At 43.2% G+C, this 22,718-nt stretch overlaps 1 pseudogene; it reads left to right on the top strand.

Moving 5' to 3' along the window:
* The first annotated feature begins 684 nt into the window (after positions 1–684).
* LOC121846986 lies at positions 685–21,290 on the top strand (annotated as a pseudogene).
* Positions 21,291–22,718: the final 1,428 nt, after the last annotated feature.

Below are 22,718 nucleotides of genomic sequence, written 5' to 3'. Positions count from 1 at the left end.
CAGCATGAAAACTAATGAGGTGACACCAATCGGTGCACCCAACGTGCTAACGAGCTATCCATGTCCAGCCTCAAAATATAAATGGAAAAACCAAAGCCAGTAACACTATGTTTTTTATTTGAAGGTAAGCTAGTTGAGAACAAGTTCTCATTTGCAATTGCGACCTGGCCAAGATAAAGCAAAGCAGTGCGACACAGACAACAACACAGAGTTACACATGGAGTAAAACAATTAACAAGTCAATAACACAATAAACAAGTCAATGACACAGTAGAAAAAATAAAGTCTATATACAGTGGGGCAAAAAAGTATTTAGTCAGCCACCAATTGTGCAAGTTCTCCCACTTAAAAAGATGAGAGAGACCTGTTATTTTCATCATAGGTACACTTCAACTATGACAGACAAAATGAGAAAGAAAAATTCTCCAGAAAATCACATTGTAGGATTTTTAATGAATTTATTTGCAAATGATGGTGGAAAATATTCCCACGCGGGAGCCCACATAGTACTGTGTGGCTCAGTTGGTAGACTGTGGCACTTGCAATGCCAGTGTTCTGGGTTTGATTCCCACGGGCCCATAAGGTGCCATTTGAAATGCAGCATTTAATACTGCAAGTCTCTCTGGATAAGAGCATCTGCAAAATAACTAGAATGTCAATCATTGCGGCGTATAGTCTGAAACCATGAGGTTCGTTTAACCTGGCCCTTGATGAAACTGAAGTTGGTAGTCTTTCCTCCTCCTGTTGTTCAAACAAAACGGTACACCAAACAGCTTTTTGTCATTTTAGCTATAAAAGCTTAGTTTAGCTAACCTTAGCTAGCTGAAGAAAGTCCATTGGAATTGGCTCTTTGGCTGATAATCGTAGCAGACTGTCGCATGGAATGTACATCTGTTCATGCTAACATTTTTACACTTAAAATATAAATGTTTTGGGGAATTATGTAGTTTGTTGATTAAAACAACATGGAAGTATGTTAAAATGTTTATAGAATGATCAAAACAAAATAAAACAGCCGTTGTCGGTAGTGATGCACCGATATGACATTTTTATCCAATACCGATATCCGATATTTTCCTTGCCAACAAAACCGATAACGATAATCAATTATTTAATTTTTTTGAGGCCTTTAAAGCTTTCTAGTACAGTTAAATAGTTATACACACACACACATGGACGCAGCGCCCTAAGGCACTGTATCTCACTGCAAGAGACGTCACTACAGTCCCTGGTTCGAATCCAGGATGTGTCCGGCCGTGATTGGGAGTCCCATAGGACAGCGCACAATTGGGTTTGGCAAGGGGTAGGCCATCATTGTAAATAAGAATTTGTTCTTAGCTGACTTGCCTAGTTAAATAAAGGTTACACACACACACCACACGGACCAAAAAGTTATTTTGTTGGCATTTCCGTATGTCCCCATTACCAGTAAAACATCATCAAAACCTATTTCTTTCACCTACTTGCTGTGCTGTTTCGTTGTTCAGTCGTTTCATTCTCAACCAGAATTTCAATGGAACGCCGTTTGGGTCTTTGCGTGTGAAAAAAGATGATGTCAATTAACGTGTCAAATAAGCTTGTTGACCAATCAGGACCGGAATATGACTGCACTTCACATAATAATTTAACACGTTCATTTTTTTTTTATTTTTATGTAGTTGTGACATATTTCATATGTCACAACGATTCATCGATATGTATGCTATGATGCTGGTAAAGTTGTCTCGCTCACCTACAGTGCTGGTCATAAAACAAGCTAGCTAGCTCATGGATACAAACTATGTTCTTCCCCAAAAACATAGCAACACGACACAATCTGTTTCAGTAGTTATAGTTAGCTAGCTAACTATTTAGCTAGGTGTCATCATCTAAAATAACCCTAATTTATAAGACAGTTCTTATTTGATGAGTGGTGGTCGGACCCATCTATGTGAAGCTAGCCACAATAAGGATTAGCCATAATAGTGGACTAGCGGTTAGCCTTCAAAATAAAAGTATGTTATTGACAGTGATGCAAATGAATACAAATAGTAGAATTATGCCATAATTGAATGAATTGTGCTAAACGAGGTTGAAATGTCATTATATAAAATCAACAAAAGACAATAATTAGTTAACTTAACAAAAATCTGTTGAAATCACACTGGATGTATTATACTTTAGAGTTGCATTGGGGGGCATCCTTATTTCACTGCACAGCCTTACCTATGGATGGTGGATCAATGACATGGGGTATCAGTCTACTCAGTGACACCCAGAGAACATTAGCATCGTATTACGGGACTCTGAGTTGCATTGGGGGGCATCCTTATTTCACTGTACAGCCTTACCTATGGACTGTGGATCGATGACATGGGGTATCAGTCTACTCAGTGACACCCAGAGAACATTAGCATCGTATTACGGGACTCTGAGTTGCATTGGGTGCATCCTTATTTCACTGTACAGCCTTACCTATGGACTGTGGATCGATGACATGGAGTATCAGTCTACTCAGTGACACCCAGAGAACATTAGCATCGTAGCTCTTATCTCATCGTAGCATCGTGTTACGGGACTCTGAATTGAGCCACATTTATTGTCAACCTATGTGTATTGAACACTATTCCTGAGGAAAACACAATACTGTGTGGATGTTTTGGAGTCTGATAACTCTGAGGATGACGTTGGGGGAAAAATATATTGGGTGTTGAGTAGACTGATACCCCATTTCATTGATCCCCAATCCTTAGGTAAAACTGTACAGTGTAATATGAATGTCAATACACACAATAGGCTGACTGGGGAGGTGATTTCCCACAGTCACAGTCCTGCGATAAGAGCTACAATGCTAATATCTGCGTAAACTCTTCACCAGTTGTGTTCTGTGGGTGTCACCGAGTAGACTGATTTCATTGCTTCACATTCCAACCTTGTTTCACATTATCTAGTCTAAATATGGCATGATTCCACCAATTGTAATATTCTGCATCACTTTCAAAGAGGTACTTATATTTTGAAGGCAAACCACAAATTCCACGATTGTGCTTTATCCTTATTGTGGCTAGCTTCACAACACATAACCCGGTCCGGTTGAGCATCGCCAGATGAAACTAGCTGGCTGCTTATAACGTTAGCTATGGCTAGCTATTTTTATGTTGCTGCTACTCTCTGTTTATCATCTATGCATAGTCACTTTAACTATACATTCATGTACATACTACCTCAATTGGGCCGACCAACCAGTGCTCCCGCACATTGGCTAACCGGGCTATCTGCATTGTGTCCCACCACCCGCCAACCCCTCTTTTTACGCTACTGCTACTCTCTGTTCATCATATACAGTGGGGCACTGTACTTACTTATTAATACTTAATACTCTTTTTCCACCATCATTTGCAAATAAATTCATTAAAAATCCTACAATGTGATTTTCAGGATTTTTTTTCTAATTTTGTCTGTCATAGTTGAAGTGTACCTATGATGAACATTACAGGCCCCTCTCATCTTTTTAAGTGGGAGAACTTGCACAATTGGTGGCTGACTAAATACTTTTTTGCCCCACTGTATATAGACTATAGACTATTTTTTCTACTGTGTCATTGACTTGTTTATTGCGTTATTGGCTTGTACTTTTTTGCCCCACTGTATGCATAGTCACTTTAACCATACCTACATGTACATACTTCCTCAATCATCCTGTCTAACATGTAGCCTCAATACTTGTATAGCCTCTACTGTATATAGCCTGTCTTTTTACTGTTGTTTTATTTCTTTACTTGGCTATTGTTCACCAAATACCTTTCTATTGGTCAGAGCCTGTAAGCATTTCACTGTTGTATTCAGCGCACGTGACAAATACATTTAAATTTTATTTATTTATTTTCATGAACTGAAGTTCAATTTCAATAGGCAAACAACAAGTGGCAACCTAGCTAATACTTACTCACAAGGATTCCTAAATCATTATTAAGAATAATGAAAATTGACTGCAGTTTCTACCGGTCATTGTTTTCAGGCTGGTTGTATTGATGCTAGCTAGGTATCAAGCTAAAGCTAGCAACCCCAGAAGTTGCGGTCGAACAAATAATTCTTTATTACCAACGCGGTATTGTAAACACATTGTTCGTGTCCGGTGTTTGCTTGTTTGCAGACTTTTTTGTACAGCTTTGACTACTGTATATTTTTTGACACGCAAAACCAAAACTGCTTTCCATAGTATGTCGTGAAGCTAATAGCAGTGACCCTATTACTGTGTAACTTCAGTAGGGCAACATCTGGAAAAATAGCTTTATTGGCTTTATTGGATTTCTTTTGAGTCTTTTCAAATGACTGCTTGACTTGTTGACTGCTCGATCCACACAGACATTGTGGGACATTGTGGGCTAGGTTAGGAATACTGTGTAGCGCAAAATGTTACGCGTCGTCATTACATCATGTACGTTATAAAAGGTATGCACATGAGCGTTGACATCGGTTTTGCACATCGGTGTTAAACAACACATCGGGCCGATACCGATATTGGCATTTTTAGCTAATATCATCCGATTCCGATATGTTCACCGATATATCGTGCATCCCTAGTTGGCAGGTTATGAGTAAAGTAGGCAATTTAGCATGGGAGTAAAGACAGTACCCTACCTCTGTACCTTACTCGGGGGTGTGGTCACTTTAAGCCACACCTCGCAGTGTTGATCTATAGGGTGTGGCTCTGGGAGATACTTTCTCAAGGCCATAGAAGCTGTGAAACATATGAGAGGAGACCACACAGGTATAATAAGAATGGTGAGACAGGTAGCCTACACACACACTGGCCAAGATGTTCAGCTGACAGACAGGTTGGCAGACAGACAGACAGACAGACAGACAGACAGACAGACAGACAGCTGGAAGAAGGTTCTGATTGACAGAGGGAGGGGCTTTGCATAGGTGCTTTTTTTCAGCGTTTTTTTTGTGGGATTGGGATAAATGTGGGGAATGAAATAACGTTATTAACCCAGTTCCCATGCTTTTAAAACAACGGTTCTGTTCCTGAACAGTATAGATCACTTTCGTTTCACGTTTTTTCGGTTCTGTTCCTTGAACCAGTTCCAATCCCCTGATTATCAGGATCTTTGCTACTTTGTTATGTCACAGATAGAACAATGAGACAGATGTTTTTACCAGATGTATACATCTGAAGCATCCTGTTGGCATTTCCACTCATCACCAAATATGATAAGCCCAGTGGCTGGCAGTGGAAGAAGATGGATGTGATTGATGAATTTGGACCACATTCTACAAATCAAATCAAATGTATTTATATAGCCCTTCGTACATCAGCTGATATCTCAAAGTGCTGTACAGAAACCCAGCCTAAAACCCCAAACAGCAAGCAATGCAGGTGTAGAAGCACGGTGGCTAGGAAAAACTCCCTAGAAAGGCCAAAACCTAGGAAGAAACCTAGATAGGAACCAGGCTATGTGGGGTGGCCAGTCCTCTTCTGGCTGTGCCGGGTGGAGATTACAACAGAACATGGCCAAGATGTTCAAATGTTCATAAATGACCAGCATGTTCGAATAATAAGAAGGCAGAACAGTTGAAACTGGAGCAGCAGCACGGCCAGGTGGACTGGGGCAGCAAGGAGTCATCATGTCAGGTAATCCTGGGGCATGGTCCTAGGGCTCAGGTCAGTTGAAACTGGAGCAGCAGCACGGTCAGGTGGACTGGGGACAGCAAGGAGTCATCATGTCAGGTAGTCCTGGGGCATGGTCCTAGGGCTCAGGTCCTCCGAGAGAGAGAGAGAGAGAGAGAAGAAGAGAGAATTAGAGAACGCACACTTAGATTCACACAGGACACCGAATAGGACAAAGTACTCCAGATATAACAAACTGACCCTAGCCCCCCCGACACATAAACTACTGCAGCATAAATACTGGAGGCTGAGACAGGAGGGGTCAGGAGACACTGTGGACCCATCCGAGGACACCCCTGGACAGGGCCAAACAGGAAGGATATAACCCCACCCACTTTGCCAAAGCACAGCCCCCACACCACTAGAGGGATATCTTCAACCACCAACTACACATTTCACAATTGGAGCAAAAGCCTCCACTGAACAGATGCATGTAAATCATTGAAGTCAATATTCAACAATGAGATGATGTCCCCGTCTAAAGCATGCCAGCCAGCTAGGGTAGCCTATCGCAGAATGCATCAATACCGTCACGACCACTGATCACCCATGCCTACACGGCAATCGATGCATAGAATGACATATAGTTTCCACGTGTAATGTGCTCCTATATATATTATATTTGTTACTTCTACTACTTTTTCCTCATTACAGAGCTGCATCATCAAGTGATACTGTGAGAAGAGGTTTGTGCCCAAGTATCTGGCCACCACAGGGATTGACTATGGGGTCACCAAGTAAGTTGTCTCCTAATGATGACACATGTTGTTGCAGTAAGAGGCATATACTGAGTTTATGAAAACATTAGGAACATTAGGAACACCTGCTCTTTCCATGACATAGACTGACCAGGTGAATCCAGGTGAAAGATATGATCCCTTATTCATGTCACCTGTTTAAAAATCCACTTCAATCAGTGTAGATGAAGGGGAGGAGACAGGTTAAATCCACTTCAATCAGTGTAGATGAAGGGGAGGAGACAGGTTAAATCCACTTCAATCAGTGTAGATGAAGTGGGAGGAGACAGGTTAAATCCACTTCAATCAGTGTAGATGAAGGGGAGGAGACAGGTTAAATCCACTTCAATCAGTGTAGATGAAGGGGAGGAGACAGGTTAAATCCACTTCAATCAGTGTAGATGAAGTGGGAGGAGACATGTAGATGAAGAGGGAGGAGACGGGTTAAAGAAGGATTTTAAAACTTTGAGACAATTGAGACATGGATTGTGTCTGTGTATCACTCAGAGGGCGAATGGACAAGACAACATATTTAAGTGCCTTTGAACAGGGTATGGTAGTAGGTGCCAGGGGAGCACCGGTTGGTGACAAGAACTGGAACGCTGTTGTGTTTTTCACGCTCAACAGTTTCCCGTGTGTATCAGGAACGGTCCACCACCCAAAGGACATCCAGACAACTTGACACAACTGTGGGAAGCATTGGAGTCAACATGGGCCAGCATCCCTGTGGAACGCTTTCGACACCTTGCAGAGTTCATGACCTGACGAACTGAGGCTGTTCTGCAACTCAATATTAGGAAGGTGTTCTTACTGTTTTGCAAACTCAAGTTTATTTCTATCATCAGCTCAGTTCCATTGCTGTCAGGAGGAGGCAGGCAAACATAACGAACAAGCAACTGTTTATGATTCTACTTGTTCGCTAAGAGGCAGCCGTGTTTAGAACTCAGAACAAGACTATAAGCGTTCTGAGCTTTGATCAACACTGGGAATGCAATAATAATTGTGTAAATGAAAAATTAACGAAATCCCTGCTCTGCATGAAGTACCCCTGTTGTGTACATTTTACCAGTAAGCTTACTAGTTCCCCTTGTTGAGAACCACTGCTGTAGAGACTACTGAAGTCTGTGTGACTGATTGGGTGTTTGTTTTTTTCTCCATTAGAGTCCAGGTGCGAGACCGAGAGATCAAAGTGAACATCTTTGACATGGCAGGACACCCCTTCTTCTATGAGGTCAGTGAGTACCTTATTGATCTTCTATGAGGTCAGTGAGTACCTTATTGATCTTCTATGAGGTCAGTGAGTACCTTATTGATCTTCTATGAGGTCAGTGAGTACCTTACTACCTTATTTGATCTTCTATGAAGTCAGTGAGTACCTTATTGATCTTCTATGAGGTCAGTGAGTACCTTACTACCTTATTGATCTTCTATGAGGTCAGTGAGTACCTTATTGATCTTCTATGAGGTCAGTGAGTACCTTATTGATCTTCTATGAGGTCAGTGAGTACCTTATTGATCTTCTATGAAGTCAGTGAGTACCTTAATGATCTTCTATGCGGTCAGTGAGTACCTTAATGATCTTCTATGCGGTCAGTGAGTACCTTATTGCCTTATTGATCTTCTATGAGGTCAGTGAGTACCTTATTGATTTTCTATGAGGTCAGTGAGTACCTTACTACCTTATTTGATCTTCTATGAGGTCAGTGAGTACCTTATTGATCTTCTATGAAGTCAGTGAGTACCTTATTGATCTTCTATGAGGTCAGTGAGTACCTTATTGCCTTATTGATCTTCTATGAACTCAGTGAGTACCTAATTGATCTTCTATGAGGTCAGTGAGTACCTTACTGCCTTACCACCTTATGGGCTCCCGAGTGGCGCAGTGGTCTAAGGAACTGCATCTCGGTGTCACTACAGACCCTGGTTCGATTCCAGACTGTATTTTACTGGCCGTGATTGAGAGTCCCATAGTGCGGCGCACAATTGCCCCAGTGTCGTCCGGGTTAGGGTTTGGCCGGGGTAGGCCATCATTGTGAATAAGAATTTGACCTTAACTGACTTGCCTAGTTAAATAAAAAATACATTTGATTTATCTGACCTTTTTTATTTTATCAGGTTAGATTACAAATCTATTTTTCAAGAGAGACCTGGCTAAAGTAGTGGCACATAAAACATGAATCACCTTCTAACATACTGGAACATACTTTTACACACGTCTGACCAGAAAAACATCTACACTTTCATGTCCAGACATGCTGTCTGTGTGTTTACTGTGGATTTGCTGCTGTTTCAATACTGACTGAAAACACGAGATTCACTACTGTGTTTGACTCCATGGTGATTTGTGTAACAACAGCACCTCTTACTGGTGTAATAATGAATTGCTTCACAGGAACAACAGGGGTGTGTATTCATTATGGAAACCGGTTACCGTTTAAGAACCAAACAGAATGAAACAGGAAAAGGATCCTGCATTTGTCAAATAGAAAAGAGAGCGGCAGGTAAATGAAAGGTCACCGGTTCGAACCCCCAAGCCGACTAGAAGAAGAATCTGTCGAGGTGTCCTTGAGCAAAGCACTAAGCCGAATTGTTGCTGTAAGTCACTCTGGATAAGAGCATCTGTTAAATGACTCAAATGTAGATATAATCCCGTTTGGAAAAAACTCTGTCGGTTTCTGTTAACACCTAACATTTTGCAACAGAATCCGCACTTAACCCTCATTACGCAGATTCTGTTGCACAATGTTTAGTCTGTGGCAAAAGGGGAAATAAATAAATATAGGTTGTATTTACAATGGTGTTTATGTCCCACTGTTACCCTTTTAACAGGCAACAGGTCACAAATGTTTTTAGTCTCTCTCTGTCTGTCTCTGTCGCTCTCTCTGTCTCTCTCTCTCTCTGTCTCTCTCTCTCTGTCTGTCTCTCTCTCTGTCTGTCTTTCTCTCTGTCTCTGTCTGTCTTTCTCTGTCTCTCTCTGTCTCTGTCTTTGTCTTTCTGTGTCTTTCTCTCTGTCTGTCTTTCTCTGTCTTTCTGTCTGTCTGTCTGTCTCTGTCTGTCTCCTCTGTCTGTCTGTCTGTCTCTGTCTGTCTCCCTCTGTCTCTCTCTCTGTCTCCTCTCTCTCTCTGTCTCTCTCTCCCTCTCTCTGTCTCTCCCCCTGTCTCTCTCCCCCTGTCTCTCTCTTTCTCTCTCTCTCTCTCTCTCTCTCTCTCTCTCTCTCTCTCTTTTTGTCTCTGCAGGTTCGTAATGAGTTCTATAAGGACAGCCAGGGGGTGGTGTTGGTGTATGATGTAGGTCTGAGGGACAGTTTTGATGCGTTGGACAGCTGGCTGGGGGAGATAAAACAGGAGATGGGTTCCATGGTTAACAGGGAGAGCATCGTCTTCGTTGTGTGTGCCAACAAGGTGTGTGTGTGTTTTTCAAGTTTTAATGTCACATGCAGGAGTACAGTGAAATGCCTTTCTTGCAAACTCAAAACCCAACAATGCAATAATCAATAACAAGGTTCATTTAAAAAACGTGTGTGTGTGTGTGTGTGTGTGTGTGTGCCCGCCAGGTGGATCTGATTAAGCGTTGTGTAGTAGACGAGGGAGTGGGCAGGCTATGGGCAGAGTCTAGAGGGTTCCACTCCTTGTAGACGTCAGCACAGAGCGGTGAGGGCATCAGTGAGATGTTTCAGGTATGTACACACACACACACACACACACACACACAGCTGGTTACCTCATAGATGGATGGATAACGAATCACCGATATGTTTTCCCTATTCAAATGTCTAAGATAAAAGTGCATCGGTCTGCGGACCCATAACCCATCTAAATGTAGCATGCATCGGTCAGAAAAATCGATTCAAATATTACGAATCTCCGTTAATTTTACATTCTTTATACCTTCCTCTCATCAACTGATGCGTTGAGGGCTCTCCCTCAGCCCTCGCTCTGTCAGCCCTCTCTCCTTCAGCCCTCTCTCCCTCAGCCCTATCTCCCTCAGCCCTCGCTCTGTCAGCCCTCGCTCTGTCAGCCCTCTCTCCCCTCAGCCCTCTCTCCCTCAGCCCTCTCTCCCTCAGCCCTCTCTCCTTCAGCCCTCTCTCCTTCAGCCCTCTCTCCCTCAGCCCTCTCTCCTTCAGCCCTCTCTCCTCAGCCCTCTCTCCCTCAGCCCTCTCTCCCTCAGCCCTCTCTCCCTCAGCCCTCGCTCCGTCAGCCCTCTCTCCCTCAGCCCTCTCTCCTTCAGCCCTCTCTCCCTCAGCCCTCTCTCCCTCAGCCCTCTCTCCTCAGCCCTCTCTCCTCAGCCCTCTCTCCCTCAGCCCTCTCTCCCTCAGCCCTCTCTCCCTCAGCCCTCTCTCCCTCAGCCCTCTCTCCTTCAGCCCTCTCTCCATCAGCCCTCGCTCCATCAGCCCTCTCTCCATCAGCCCTCGCTCCATCAGTGTCTAACTGCATGTAACTGTGTTGACAGTCATTGATCGACAAGTAATTTTGCATGCTGAACAACCCCAGTAATATTTGTAGCCTGGTCAAACTGAGCACTGTGCCCAGCTTTGTGTGCCAGACAGCCTGTCCCTGATCTTGCACATATGTGGCACCTTCAGCATTCAAATGCTAAAATGGCTTCATTAGTTGAGTGACAACCTATGTCATTTTCTAGGTTATTGTTATCTATGCGCTGTTGAAAATGTGTGTTTTTACCAGGAATACAAGTTGGCTGCTGAATGGGGCAATATACTGTATTATACAATATATTGGGGTGGTAGATCTCTCCTTTATGGTTCTAATCTGATAGTGGTAGTGGGGTGGGAGATGTCTAGCCTGCTTTATGGCTCTAATCTGATAGTGGTAGATGTCTAGTCTCCTTTATGGTTCTGATCTGATAGTGGTAGTGGGGTGGTAGAAGACTCCTTTATGGCTCTAATCTGATAGTGGTAGATGTCCCCTTTATGGCTCTAATCTGATAGTGGTAGTGGGGTGGTAGATGTCTAGTCTACTTTATGGCTCTAATCTGATAGTGGTAGTGTGGTGGTAGATGTCTCCTTTATGGCTCTAATCTGATAGTGGTAGATGTCCCCTTTATGGCTCTAATCTGATAGTGGTAGATGTCTAGTCTACTTTATGGCTCTAATCTGATAGTGGTAGTGGGGTGGTAGATTTATCCTTTATGGTTCTGATCTGATAGTGGTAGTGGGGTGGTAGATGTCTAGCCTCTATGGCTCTAATCTGATAGTGGTAGTGGGGTTGTAGATGTCTAGCCTCCTTTATGGCTCTAATCTGATAGTGGTAGATGTATAGTCTCCTTCATGGTTCGGATCTGATAGTGGTAGTAGGGTGGTAGATGTCTAGTCTCCTTTATGGCTCTAATCTGATAGTGGTAGTGGGGTTGTAGATGTCTAGTCCCCTTTATGGCTCTAATCTGATAGTGGTAGATGTCTAGTCTCCTTTATGGCTCTAATCTGATTGTGGTAGTGGGGTTGTAGATGTCTAGCCTCCTTTATGGCTCTAATATGATAGTGGTAGTGGGGTGGTAGAAGACTCCTTTATGGCTCTAATCTGATAGTGGTAGATGTCTAGCCTCCTTTATGGCTCTAATCTGACAGTGGTAGATGTCTAGGCTCCTTTATGGCTCTAATCTGATAGTGGTAATGGGGTGGTAGATGTCTAGTCTCCTTTATGTCTCTAATCTGATATTGGTAGTGGGGTGGTTAGATGTTTCCTTTATGGCTCTAATCTGATAGTGGTAGTGGGGTGGTTAGATTTTTCCTTTATGGCTCTAATCTGATAGTGGTAGTGGGGTGGTAGATTTATCCTTTATGGTTCTGATCTGATAGTGGTAGTGAGGTTGTAGATGTCTAGCCTCCTTTATGGCACTAATCTGATAGTGGTAGTGGGGTTGTAGATGTCTAGCCTCCTTTATGGCTCTAATCTGATAGTGGTAGATGTCTAATCTCCTTTATGGTTCTAATCTGATAGTGGTAGTGGGGTTGTAGATGTCTAGTCCCCTTTATGGCTCTAATATGATAGTGGTAGTGGGGTGGTAGAATACTCCTTTATGGCTCTATTCTGATAGTGGTAGTGGGGTGGTAGATGTCTAGCCTCTATGGCTCTAATCTGATAGTGGTAGATGTCCCCTTTATGGCTCTAATCTGATAGTGGTAGTGGGGTGGTAGATGTCTCCTATATGGCTCGAATATGATAGTGGTAGTGGGGTGGTAGATGTCTCCTTTATGGCTCTAATCTGATAATGGTAGTGGGGTGGAAGATGTCTAGTCTCCTGTATGCCTCTAATCTGATAGTGGTAATGGGGTGGTAGATGTCTATTCTCATTTATGGCTCTAATCTGATAGTGGTAGTGAGGTGGTAGATGTCTCCTTTATGTCTCTAATCTGGTAGTGGGGTGGTAGAAGACTCCTTTATGGCTCTAATCTGATAGTGGTAATGGGGTGGTAGATGTCTAGTCTCCTTTATGTCTCTAATCTGATATTGGTAGTGGGGTGGTTAGATGTTTCCTTTATGGCTCTAATCTGATAGTGGTAGTTTGGTGGTAGATGTCTAGTCTCCTTTATGCCTCTAATGTGATAGTGGGAGTGGGGTAGTAGATGTCTATTCTCATTCATGGCTCTAATCTGATAGTGGTAGATGTCTAGTCTCCTTTATGGCTCTAATCTGATAGTGGTAGATTTCTCCTTTATGTCTCTAATCTGATAGTGGTAGTGGGGTTGTAGATGTCTCCTTTATGGCTCTAATCTGATAGTGGTAGATGTCTTTTATGTCTCTAATCTGATAGTGATAGTGGGGTGGTAGTTGTCTAGTCTGCTTTATGGCTCTATTCTGATGGTGGTAGATGTCTAGTCTCCTTTATGGCTCAGATCAGGGAACTACATAGTACATACATAGGCATCATTCACACATACAGAGAGGCCCATCTCAGAGAGGCCCAGCTCATAAGATCCATCAAATTCAGACTTCAATTTAGAATGTAAATGTTTTTTGCAACAAATGTTAGTGCATCGAATCGTATCGCATCCCATCGATTTGTTCTCTAATCAAACCGAATAATTTCAAACTAAAACATATCGTTCCTGTATCGGATCAGAGTCCATTTATTTAGATACATATCGAATCATCTTAATAGGGAAAGATGCACATAAATTATGATAGATCAGCCTTGTCTCAGGATGGTAAGTTGGTGGTTGAAGATATCCCTCTAGTGGTGTGGGGCTGTGCTTTGGCAAAGTGGGTGGGGTTATATCCTTCCTGTTTGGCCCTGTCCGGGGGTGTCCTTGGACGGGGCCACAGTGTCTCCTGACCCCTCCTGTCTCAGCCTCCAGTATTTATGCTGCAGTAGTTTATGTGTCAGGGGGCTAAGGTCAGTTTGTTATATCTGGAGTACTTCTCCTGTCCTATTCGGTGTCCTGTGTGAATCTAAGTGTGCGTTCTCTAATTCTCTCCTTCTCTCTTTCTTTCTCTCTCTCGGAGGACCTGAGCCCTAGGACCATGCCCCAGGACTACCTGACATGATGACTCCTTGCTGTCCCCAGTCCACCTGACCGTGCTGCTGCTCCAGTTTCAACTGACCTGAGCCCTAGGACCATGCCCCAGGACTACCTAACATGATGACTCCTTGCTGTCCCCAGTCCACCTGACCGTGCTGCTGCTCCAGTTTCAACTGTTCTGCCTTATTATTATACGACCATGCTGGTCATTTATGAACATTTGAACATCTTGGCCATGTTCTGTTATAATCTCCACTCGGCACAGCCAGAAGAGGACTGGCCACCCCACATAGCCTGGTTCCTCTCTAGGTTTCTTCCTAGGTTTTGGCCTTTCTAGGGAGTTTTTCCTAGCCACCGTGCTTCTACACCTGCATTGCTTGCTGTTTGGGGTTTAAGGCTGGGTTTCTGTACAGCACTTTGAGATATCAGCTGACGTACGAAGGGCTATATAAATAAATTTGATTTGATGATAGATACTGTTGGTAGATGATAGATGATAGAGACTGTGGGTAGATGATAGATGATAGATACTGTAGATTGATACAGTTGAAGTCGGATGTTTACATACACCTTAGCCAAATACATTTAAACTCAGTTTTTCACAATTCCTAACATTTAATCCTGGTACAAATTCCCTGTTTTAGGTCAGTTAGGATCACCACTTTATTTTAAGAATGTGAAATGTCAGAATAATAGTAGAGATAATTAATTATTTATTTCAGCTTTTATTTCTTTTATCACATTCCCCGTGGGTCAGAAGTTTACATACACTCAATTAGTATTTGGTAGCATTGCCTTTAAATTGTTTAACTTGGGTCAAATGTTTCGGGAAGCCATCCACAAGCTTCCCACAATAAGTTGGGTGAATGTTTTTTTCTCCTCCTGACAGAGCTGGTGTAACTGAGTCAGGTTTGTAGGCCTCCTTGCTCGCACACGCTTTTTAAGTTCTGCCCACAAATTGTCTATAGGATTGAGGTTAGGGCTTTGTGATGGCCACTCCAATACCTTGACTTTGTTGTCCTTAAGCCATTTTGACACAACTTTGGAAGTATGCTTGGGCTCATTGTCCATTTGGAAGACCCATTTGCCACCAAGCTTTAACTTCCTGACTGATGTCTTGAGATGTTGCTTCAATATATCCACATAATTTTCCTTTCTGATGATGCCATCTATTTTGTGATGTGCACCAGTCCCTCCTACAGCAAAGCACCCCCACAACATGATGCTGTCACCTCTGTGCTTCACAGTTGGGATGATGTTCTTCGACTTGCAAGCCTTCCCCCTGTTTCCTCCAAACATAACGATGGTCATTATGGCCAAACAGTTCTATTTTTGTTTCATCAGACCAGAGGACATTTCTCCAAAAAGTACGATCTTTGTCCCCATGTGCAGTTGCAAACCATAGTCTGGCTTTTTCATGGCGGTTTTGGAGCAGTGGCTTCTTCCTTGCTGAGCGGCCTTTCAGGTTGTCGATATAGGACTTGTTTAACTGTGAATATAGATACTTTTGTACCTGTTTCCTCCAGCATCTTCACTAGGTCCTTCGCTGTTGTTCTGGAATTGATTTGCACTTTTCGCACCACAGTAAGTTCATCTCTAGGAGACAGAACGCGTCTCCTTTCTGAGCGGTATGATGACTGCATGGTCCCATGGTGTTTATACTTGCGTACTATTGTTTGTACAGATGAGCGTGGTACCTTCAGGCATTTGGAAATTGCTCCCAAGGATGAACCAGACTTGTGGAGGTCTACAATTTTGTTTCTGAGGTCTTGGCTGATTGCTTTTTATTTTCCCATGATGTCAAGCAAAGAGGCACTGAGTTTGAAGGTAGGCCTTGAAATACTTCCACAGGTACACCTCCAATTCACTCAAATGATGTCAATTAGCTTATCAGAAGCTTCTAAAGCCATGACATCATTTTCTGGAATTTCCAAGCTGTTTAAAGGCACAGTCAACGTAGTGTATGTAAACTTCTGACCCACTGGAATTGTGATACAGTGAAATAATCTGTCTGTAAACAATTGTTGGAAAAATTACTTGTCATGCACAAAGTAGATGTCCTAACTGACTTGCCAAAACTATAGTTTGTTATCAAGAAATTTGTGAAGTGAAAAACGAGTTTTAATGACTCCAACCTAAGTGTATGTACACTAGTTTTAATGACTCCAACCTAAGTGTATGTACACTAGTTTTAATGACTTAGTTTTAATGACTCCAACCTAAATGACTCCAACCTAAGTGTATGTACACTGTTTTAATGACTCCAACTAGTGTTTACACTGTTTTAATGACTCCAACCTAAGTGTATGTACACTAGTTTTAATGACTCCAACCTAAGTGTATGTACACTAGTTTTAATGACTCAACCTAAGTGTATGTACACTAGTTTTAATGACTCCAACCTAAGTGTATGTACACTAGTTTTAATGACTCCAACCTAAGTGTATGTACACTAGTTTTAATGACTCCAACCTAAGTGTATGTACACTAGTTTTAATGACTCCAACCTAAGTGTATGTACACTAGTTTTAATGACTCCAACCTAAGTGTATGTACACTAGTTTTAATGACTCCAACCTAAGTGTATGTACACTAGTTTTAATGACTCCAACCTAAGTGTATGTAAACTTCCGACTTCAACTGTATACAGATACTGTAGATAGATGATAGATTGTAGTGATCTTTGTGTGTGTGTGTTCTCCAGGCGTTTTTCTCCTCGATAACGGACATGTGTGAGAATGGTGGGAAGCGCCCGGTTGCGGAGGTCACTGTCGGCTTCACCAAGGAGCAGGCCGACACCATCCGACGCATACGCAACAGCAAGGACTCCTGGGATATGCTGGGGGTCAAACCTGGAGCCACGTGGTAAGAACAGGGGTCACCAGGGGTGTCTTACGTCATTCCATGGAGGGCCGAGTCTCTGCTGGTTTCGGTTATTTCCTTTAAATTTGTGGCCAATTGAGACCTAGACGACCAGGTGAGGAGAATTCTTAACTAACCAATTGTGACCTAGACAACCAGGTGAGGGGAGTTTCTAACTAACCAATTAAGACCCAGACAACCAGGTGAGGGGAGTTCCTAACTAACCAATTAAGACCCAGACAACCAGGTGAGGGGAGTTCCTAACTAACCAATTAAGACCCAGACAACCAGGTGAGGGGAGTTCCTAACTAACCAATTAAGACCCAGACAACCAGGTGAGGGGAGTTCCTAACTAACCAATTTAGACCCAGACAACCAGGTGAGGGGAGTTCCTAACTAATCAATTAAGACCCAGACAACCAGGTGAGGATAATTAATTGATCAGTCAAAGGAGGAGTGAGTACCTGCAGACACTCAGCCATCCATGGAAGGAGTTTGACCCCTGTGCCCTAGACACTTGGAATGCCCTAGACACTTGGAATGAGTTTGACCCCTGTGCCCTAGACACTTGGAATGAGTTTGACCCCTGTGCACTAGACACTTGGAATGAGTTTGACCCCTGTGCACTAGACACTTGGAATGAGTTTGACCCCTGTGCCCTAGACACTTGGAATGAGTTTGACCCCTGTGCACTAGACACTTGGAATGAGTTTGACCCCTGTGCACTAGACACTTGGAATGAGTTTGACCCCTGTGCACTAGACACTTGGAATGAGTTTGACCCCTGTGCACTAGACACTTGGAATGAGTTTGACCCCTGTGCACTAGACACTTGGAATGAGTTTGACCCCTGTGCCCTAGACACTTTGAATAGCTCCACATTAACTGATCAACTGGGTTGTATTACCACAATGACATGTTCAATCACTCAGAATGACCAAATGACCTGTCCAATCACTCAGAATGACCAAATGACCTGTCCAATCACTCAGAATGACCAAATGACCTGTCCAATCACTCAGAATGACCAAATGACCTGTCCAATCACTCAGAATGACCAAATGACCTGTCCAATCACTCAGAATGACACAATGACCTGTCCACTCACACAGAATGACACAAATGTTTTGTCCAATCACCCAGAATGACACAATGACCTGTCCAATCACTCAGAATGACACAATGACTTGTCCAATCACTCTTAGATAAGTGTCTAGGGGCTAGAGGTTGTCATGACAACAGGGCCTCTGTCAGGGGGTAAGAAGATCAGGAGGAGGACAGATCATCTCTTCTTAACCCCTTCCTGTCTATCACTGCAATTAGACCCTGTTGTCATGTTATCTTGCAGTCCCACTCCAACAGCCCACACTCAGTCACGCTATCCTATCCTCTACTCTGTCAATTCATCCTCCTCAATCTGATCTGTACTCAATTCAATTAAATGTGTTTGTTTATTGACATGACAGGTTCATGTTGGCAAAAGAAGAGAGAACACTTTATTTGAATAGTCTGTAGAGCATCTACAGATGGACTGACTATCAGTAACATTTAACCTAGTAACCCTAGCCCTAAAACTTAACCCTTACCCTAGCCCTAAAACTTAACCCTTACCCTAGCCCTAACCCTAAACTTAACCCTTACCCTAGCCCTAACCCTTATTCTAAACCTAAACTTAACCCTTACCCTAGCCCTAAACCTAAACTTAACCCTTACCCTAGCCCTAACCCTTATTCTAAACCTAAACTTAACCCTTACCCTAGCCCTAAACCTAAACTTAACCCTTACCCTAGCCCTAAAACTTAACCCTTACCCTAGCCCTAAAACTTAACCCTTACCCTAGCCCTAAAACTTAACCCTTACCCTAGCCCTAAAACCCCTTACCCTAAAAACTTAACCCTTACCCTAGCCCTAAAACCCCTTACCCTAGCCCTAAAACTTAACCCTTCCTAAACCTAAACTTAACCCTTACCCTAGCCCTAACCCTAAACTTAACCCTTACCCTAGCCCTAAAACTAAACTTAACCCTTACCCTAGCCCTAACCCTAAACTTAACCCTTACCCTAGCCCTAAAAACTTAACCCTTACCCTAGCCCTAAAACCCTAAACTTAACCCTTACCCTAGCCCTAACCCTAAACTAAACCCTAAACCCTAAACTTAACCCTTACCCTAGCCCTAACCTAAACTTAACCCTTACCCTAGCCCTAAACCCTAACCCTTACCCTAGCCCTAAAACTTAACCCTTACCCTAGCCCTAAAAAAACTTAACCCTTAAAACCCTAGCCCTAAAACTTAACCCTTACCCTAGCCCTAAACCTAAACTTAACCCTTACCCTAAAACCTAACCCTTATTCTAAACCTAAACTTAACCCTTACCCTAGCCCTAAACCTAAACTTAACCCTTACCCTAGCCCTAAAACTTAACCCTTACACTAGCCCTAACCCTTATTCTAAACCTAAACTTAACCCTTACCCTAGCCCTAAAACTTAACCCTTAGCCCTAAAACCCCTAAACCCTAAACTTAACCCTTACCCTAGCCCTAAACCCTTAACCTAAACCTAAACTTAACCCTTACCCTAGCCCTAAACCTAAAAACTTAACCCTTACCCTAGCCCTAAAACTAAACTAACCCTAGCCCTAACCCTAAACTAAACTTAAACCTAAACTTAACCCTAGCCCTAAAACTTAACCCTACCCTAACCCTAAAACTTAACCCTTACCCTAGCCCTAAACCTAAACTTAACCCTTACCCTAGCCCTAACCCTTATTCTAAACCTAAACTTAACCCTTACCCTAGCCCTAAACCTAAAACTTAACCCTACCCTAGCCCTAAAACTTAACCCTTACACTAGCCCTAACCCTTATTCTAAACCTAAACTTAACCCTTACCCTAGCCCTAAACCTAAACTTAACCCTTACCCTAGCCCTAAACCTAAACTTAACCCTTACCCTAGCCCTAACCCTTATTCTAAACCTAAACTTAACCCTTACCCTAGCCCTAAACCTAAACTTAACCCTTACCCTAGCCCTAAAACTAACCCTACCTAAAAACTTAACCCTTACCCTAGCCCTAACCCTTATTCTAAACCTAAACTTAACCCTTACCCTAGCCCTAAAACCCCTTACCCTCCCTAAACCTAAACCCTTAACCTAGCCCTAAAACTAACCCTAAACCTAAACTTAACCCTTACCCTAGCCCTAAAACTTAACCCTTACCCTAGCCCTAAACCTAAACTTAACCCTTACCCTAGCCCTAACCCTTATTCTAAACCTAAACTAACCCTTACCCTAGCCCTAACCCTTATTCTAAACCTAAACTAACCCTTACCCTAGCCCTAAAACTTAACCCTACCCTAGCCCTAACCCTAAACTTAACCCTTACCCTAGCCCTAAAACTTAACCCTTAGCCCTAACCCTAAAACTTAACCCTTACCCTAGCCCTAAAACTTAACCCTTACCCTAGCCCTAAAACTTAACCCTAGCCCTAAACCTAAACTTAACCCTTACCCTAGCCCTAAACCTAAACTTAACCCTAGCCCTAAAACTTAACCCTTACCCTAGCCCTAAAACTTAACCCTTACCCTAGCCCTAAACCTAAACTTAACCCTTACCCTAGCCCTAACCCTTATTCTAAACCTAAACTTAACCCTTACCCTAGCCCTAACCCTTATTCTAAACCTAAACTTAACCCTTACCCTAGCCCTAACCCTAAACTTAACCTTAGCAAGCAGTTGCTTATCAACAGATAGTTTCTCTCTCACTCTCTTTCTCTCCCTACTCTCTCTCGCTCTCTCCAAAAAAACAGACTTCTCCGGGTAATTTCTATCTTCCCTGATATGAGGCAGCTGTGTGTGTGTGTGTGTGTGTGGAGGGGATTGGGGACTTGGATTTAGTGAGGGGATTAGGAGACAGTGGAGAATCTCATTACTCCGTCCACCTGACAATCAACTTCTTCCACACACACACGGCGGCTTCAACAGCGCCTTCCTCTTGGTCTAACGTTGGTTCCTGTTTGTGTTTCCAGGGAGGAGGTTAACAAAGGCATACAGGAAGTTGGCTGTGCTGCTCCATCCGGATAAGTGCGTTGCCCCGGGCAGCGAGGATGCTTTCAAGGCCGTGGTGAATGCTCGCACCTCCTTGCTCAAGAACATCAAGTAGACACCGCCAACTAGGGACTCCGGTCAATACTCCACATGGGCACCCTGACCCCTGACCCCTCGCCCTTAGAACGTCATTAGCCTTTTCTACCCTCTCCTAATCCCTTCTCCTAAACCTTCTCCTCCCCTCCCTGCTCTACCAACCCTCCCACCTAGGTGCCATTACATTTTTCTACAACAGTGTTTTATAAAGTCACTACTGATGATGTGCTGCAGCAACTCTTGTCTCTCCGTAAGGAAGACTTATCAATGCTCTAAACTGGCATTTTTCAAACACTGCTGAGAGAAGTCAATGGAAGACCTGGGTAGTCCTCGGTCCTAACCAGTAAGCCTGGGAATTGCCAGGGACCTCACGATACGATATTGTCACAATACTTAGGTGCCGATACGATATGAAAACAAGTTTTGATCAGTCATGGGGGAGAAAATGTGCTGAAAATGAATTTGTTTAAACAGGAGATGGAGAACAAGCTATGAAGGATACATGTTGGTACAGCCAACAAGAATTATATTGCAATATTGTCAACAACAAAATAATATCCCGATATGTGACTGTATCCATTACTACAAACCGGATGTCATTAGCTCTGGTCCAGAGCGTCCAAGCAACTTGAAGGCTCACCATCAGCAAGCCGCACACACGTAACGCCCTGGACAAGAGCTATAGGTGCTGTAAACATGAATGGTTGTAATAAGGTAAATGCAAAAAAAATAAAAATACACAACATTTTTTTTTGCTGTCCCAGACAAATGTTCCTGAAATCCTATGACCTTTGGGTCACACCCTGTCCCTGGGCCTCATCCTGTTCTGTAACTACTAGGATCAGTACGCCGGGAGTTTGAGCGGGTCGAGGACTCACCGATGATGGCTGTTCCATTTTCCAGACCCTCGTCGGATGACCCCATTTTTCATTTACACGGGTTTGAGAAGCACTGGTCTATACTAGACTACAGTCCCTACACTGCCCTCTGGACAAACGTGGCCTCATCCTTTTCAATACTTACCCCAGCCAACCCCATACAGTATAACTCAGTGTTCATAGCGTATATGTGTTCCCTTCCTCAAGACATTTTGTGTCTCCACAGGCACAGATTCACAGAGGGGTGTAGTAACTAACTGAGAGATGGGGAAACTGCAGCAAACAAGTGCCATCTTGGCTCTAGAGGGTCACATGTATATCCGCCATCACCCACTACAGAGCCCCAGCTCTCAGTGAACCAAACCAAAGCCCTGTTTGGTTTTAATAATCTGGATCATCAGTCACATCTTATTACTCATCCAAAATGTGTTAGATCCCCCCGGTATATATTTCACAATCCTATGTTGTTGTAGTTGATAATGACGACATATTGTTCCAGTCAATGTCATCTTCGACACGTTTACTGAAATGTCTGCTGATGACTTCATAGCTGACAGAGCTCCTGATTGGTGGGTAGAGCTATGACATCAGCGGTGCCAAACCCTAACAGTGGTGTTTACATGTTGATGATAGAGGTTGTAATCATAGAATACAATCTATAGAAAGGGTTTTGGAGCCTCTGACCCTATTGACTTGAATGGGGAGGTCCGTTCTATAGATTCTATGTCTATGTCTGTGAGAACCAGGAAACAGGGGAGGATGTCACAAAGCACGATCAATTAGTTACCCTGCTCACCTGCTGACCTGCTGACCTGCTCACCTGCTGACCTTCTCACCTGCTCGCCTGCTAACCTGCTGACCTGCTGACCTGGCCTACATTTTCTTCAATAACTTCATATGTTTTAAGAAGATAGATTTTGAAAATGGCATAGTATAATTAACTCAACGACCACAACAACCCATAATCCAAGTT

The sequence above is a fragment of the Oncorhynchus tshawytscha genome, linkage group LG08, assembly GCF_018296145.1.
Source record: "Oncorhynchus tshawytscha isolate Ot180627B linkage group LG08, Otsh_v2.0, whole genome shotgun sequence".
NCBI lineage: Eukaryota > Metazoa > Chordata > Actinopteri > Salmoniformes > Salmonidae > Oncorhynchus > Oncorhynchus tshawytscha.
The sequence above is the reverse complement of the archived record's forward strand: the minus strand, read 5'-3'. Positions and strand labels throughout refer to the sequence as shown.